We start from the raw sequence: 5,000 nt of genomic DNA on the forward strand, positions 1-5,000 counted from the left end.
ATCATACATGTATTTATTTTTATGTTTTTTATTTTTTTAAAAATTATTATAACATCATACATAATGTTTTATGTATACAATACATAATAAAAACATATATACATATAAAAAAATTTTTTTTATATATATATTTTATATATATATATATATATATATATATATATATATATATATATAAAATATGAACTTGCTTTTAATTCTCGCTAATCACATTCCAGACCTTGGTACCCCCCGTACAACGGGTTTTTCCCTATTTTTTTTCAACCCCCCGGGCGTCAGTACCGCCTCCGAGAAAAAAATACAAACAATATCACGTCACGCCATAATTCAGATTGTTGCTTGCAGTCAGAATTTACGAGTTGTGTATCGATTCTCACTGCTTGTTTTAATGAACTTTCCCCACGTCACTTTTTCTTCATAATTTGGGGCTCCCCCTTTTGGGAAAATATTTTCACCTTTCTCGGACTGCAAATTCCTACATCGTCATTTAAATGAAGGTAGGTAGATGAATAAATACATTATCCATATGAGTGCGTATAAAACATACATTGTCATACCGCACATACATATGTAAAACATGTGTATGTGTGCATACATTTTAAAAAGCCAAAATCTTTGTTTATATAGGTTTACTGTTTGAGGGAAAAAAACAATTAAAAAGCCTTTAACAAAACAGTTAATTCACACACACAAAAAAAAATAGTATATAAAGATATTTCACAATATAAAATATCCCTCTTTTTAGTTGGAAGGTTAATAAAATGAAAAAATTCCCTCCCTTTTCCTTTTGGGTCCTTGACAGTTCAGTGTCCACAATCTTTGACGAGGCGGAGTAACCACGTGGTCTTGCTATTAATGAATGAATAAATATGAAGCCTCTGTGCCTGGCCCTTGGCACTAGTAGGTTCATCACCTCCCAAGGCAATGGTTGGGTCGGTGTGGGCCCCCCCCCACAACCCCTTCCCAAGGGTTTCCCCGGCAACCGTTCAAAAAGCGTTTCCATCGACACGTACAGGCAGGCGAAAAAATTGGAAAATAAACAAAAAACCCATTTCTTCTCTCTAACAGATATATACATATTACAAAGGAACTTCTTATTTTTTGTAACGAGAAAATATAATCAACTTTCCAAAAAACCACAGATACATATTTACATTATCAACAGTTAGCCTTAAAACCCCTACCGTTTTCTCTTACTTCAAGATTAACAATTTTACCCAACCCAAAGAGGTACCCAACAAATTCTAAAGACCTCAATTCTATCAAATTTGGGAAAATACTTTTCTAAACTTTACAATATCAGATTTCTTCCTGAAAGATCAGGACAAATATCAGGTTGCTTGTTCTCAGGCAAGATGGACTCTTCCCCAGCAGTTAGAGGAAAATTACAATCTCTAAATTTAATTCTTCAAATCAATTTGAACTACTTTGGGCTCATTTTAATCATCTTATTTTGGAACTTTTTCTCTGATATATTTCTTCAAAAAGGTTGGGCATACGTTTTTTTGGTTATCAGGGGGGAGTCCTTTTCCTCCCCGGGAAAAACTTCCTACGGATTTAAGTAAAAATTGATTTGAATTTGAAAACTAATCTCAGCACACCTTTTTGAACACTCCTCCGGGTTGTCTTTTAATTTTCACATATTAAAAGGGAAAGATCATCATCCTCTTTTAAAGTTGTGTTTCCCACAAGTCCCTTAAGACTGAAAGGGTCCCCGGTTGTTCTTAGATAGAGTAGCTCAGCTAAACCCCATTTGATCATAGGAATCTCTCGCATAGTGGATAATGTTGGGACAAGATAACGGTGCCATTCTCTGGTTTTCACTACACAATTTCCTTAAGAAGGCTTTTAGTGTTGAAGAAACCTTTCCACCTTTCCATTCCCACTAGGAAGATGGGGAGTTGTAAAACGGGGTTGATAAAAAATTTATCCAGTTTACCCATTAACTGTGAAAAAAATTATCTTCCTCGATCAGATAAAATTTCCCGGGGAATACCCCCCCTTGAAAAGATCACCACGGGGGCCAGCTACAGATAAAATCTATCTCTTTGAAGGCAATGCTTCTGGGAACCCGGTTACAAAATCAATCAAGGTTAAAATGTAGTGGTGGCCCTCAGAAGATGGAGGAGAAATCGGCCCCTTTCAAGTCAATGGAGACACGAGAAAGGCTCCGTTAAAATGGGCATGGGTTTTAATGGCACTGGTCTTACTCTACCCTTATTGACATCCTTTGACACTTGCCCAATCACAAAAGTCTCTGATTTCAGCTCCCATGTTTGGCCAATAAAAATTGTCTCTAATACGCATTTTTGATTTCCGATGGGAGAAATGACCAGCGAACGGGTTCTCAGACTTCCGTGAGAATGATAGCTCTACAATCACTAGATACTACCAGGGAAAGATTGACCAGCTCTTTCACAGTGGTTTGAACAACACGGGGCGATATTCTGTTGGCAATTTAAAGTCTTTAGGGTTACTTTAAGGGGGCGATCTCCGGCTACACTAAAGCGTGAACCCTTTTTACTTTGGAGGATCTAGTTTGAACTGCACAGGAATAATCAAGGGGGACATTACGCTGTTCATCTACTTAGAATCTGGAATAATTTGGGACTATATCCCCTGGTACATTACCAATCAGGACGAAACAGAATTTGATTGGTTCTCACCTACATTAATCCCCCTTTAAAATATGGACAATTCAGATAGCATTTAGTTTTGGAAAAATTCCTCGGCCCCAAATAATCTTCAGTCCCCCAAAAGATCAGTCCTAGAAACATCAACATCAAGTAACACCTTGGCAGATACTATAACACATGTACCTCTATCTCTAACTGTGGATCCCAAGCCCCATTCACTGTACCAGCTGCCATGAACTTTCTCTGTAACAGACAAAATCCGACTCTGTGAGTTGGAATTTGGGAATACTGTTTAAAACTATGGGGTTTTTTTGGACAGCAAGATCTAATATGTCCAATATCACCACAGCCCTGACATTCTACAGATGTGAAATCCCTTTTTAAATATGACTGAACGGAATTGGGGGGTTTGGGGTCAACCTTTTTTTACCTTGGTCAGATATTGAAAAACGGGGGAAAAACTATGGGCACCTTTAAAAACCTTTTTATAAGTATATAATGTATATATTGTATATATGACCAATTACGACAGTCTTACCGCATCAGCTAAGGAGGAGACGTTGTGCTCCTTTAAAAAACAGCAGATCTGGGGAGACAAGACATTCGTTGATCCAACAAAACAAAATCACGAAGAGATGCATAATCTTTGATGATATAGTGTGAAACTATCCAATAATCAAACAAACGTCCGAGTCTGTAACAAACTGCTCAAAATTTCTCCACTATTTTTTTAGATGTCCTAAAATCATTCCTGTAACTTGTGGGAGTTTTATTATATCCCTTAAGAGACTTTTTTAACATCTGGTAATTTTCTGTTGTTTTTTGGAGGCGGGAGGGGTATTTCACGGGCCCTTTTTTTTAACAAACTCCCTAATCTGATAGCATGTTTCTTCTTTAAAATTTAACAAGTTGGAAATGCGCTCAAACCTTTTAAATATGAAGTTGTTCTGCATCTTTAAAGACAGGTAATCTAGGGCGTGAAGCGCCATCAAAAAGTATAGTATTTAATGAACTGTCGAAAAATTGTTTAAACGGCGTTCTGAACTCAAGTTTAACTTTTTTTTTCTGTCTCTAACTGCTCTTTCTGAAAATCTCTTTCTTTTTTCTCTTCCCTCCCGTGCAAGTGTCGGTTGACTAATGACATACTGATAATATCATTTCCTTTTAAAGGCCCGCGCTACACCTGAGCTTTTTAAAAAGTCAAAGTTGAGATCTGCCATTATTACTGGATCAAGGAAAAAAAGAAAAAAAAAAAAAAACCCCTATTAACCGATCGACTCACAAAAAATTTCTTTAATCAATGTTAGAGGTTCTTTCTCGCACTAAAAACAAAACAAAAAAATTTCAACTCCGAACTCACCGACATGACGTTAATACCAGGACTTCAGAAGGTAATCTTCCCCTAAGAAGATGTATCACAAACTACCTAAGTCCCAAACCCATTTGAGATTCACCTCCGGGCCCCCCGGACCCAAACATCCACACACCTATAGCACTGAAAGTATGAGTGTTAACAAATGTAAAATATAAAAAAGGTCCCAATCAAGAACATGTAAATGCCAAGTCTTTTTGTTTCATATAGGTTTACTAGTTTTGAGGAAATAGATAAAAAAGAACCTTTATATAAGTATATAATGTATATATTGTATATATTAAAATTTTTATATAAATATATATAACACTTCCCCTTAAAAAATCCACTCTTCAGTTGGAAGTATAATAAAAAAAAAAAAAAAAAAATACATCCCCTTTTTCCCTTTTGGGGCCCTTTACAGTTCAGTGTCCACAATGTTCTTGAATTCCCGGGTCCACACTGTCCACAATCTTTGACGAGGCGGAGAACCACGTGGTCTTGCTATTAATGAATGAATAAATATGAAGCCTCTGTGCCTGGCCCTTTGGGACTAGTAGGTTCATCACCCTCTCAAGGCAATGGTTGGGTCGGTTGGGCCCCCTACAACCCCTACACCCATGGTTCCCGAGCGAACCGATTCGAACAAAGCGTTTCCATCGCACGTATACAGGCAGCGAAACAAACTAGGAACATAAACAAAAAAAGCCGAATTTCTTCTCATGCAAACACACACACAGATACATACCAACATACACAGATATATACTCATATATATAAAAGAGATATACCCACAATGCACAAACTTTTTTTGAAATAAAAGGGGACAACAGTTTCAAGTTCTGGAGTCCATCTTCAGGGCTGAAAAGGGAAAGGGTTTTAGTTCAGTCCAGTAAGATTTGCAAAATCTGGCTCCCCTTTTTTCAGATGTGGCCCCTCCCGTGACACACACACACACAAACACAAAAAAAAAAAAATATATATATATATATATATATATATATATATATATA

This window comes from Penaeus vannamei, chromosome 4, assembly GCF_042767895.1.
Source record: "Penaeus vannamei isolate JL-2024 chromosome 4, ASM4276789v1, whole genome shotgun sequence".
Classification (NCBI taxonomy): Eukaryota; Metazoa; Arthropoda; class Malacostraca; order Decapoda; family Penaeidae; genus Penaeus; species Penaeus vannamei.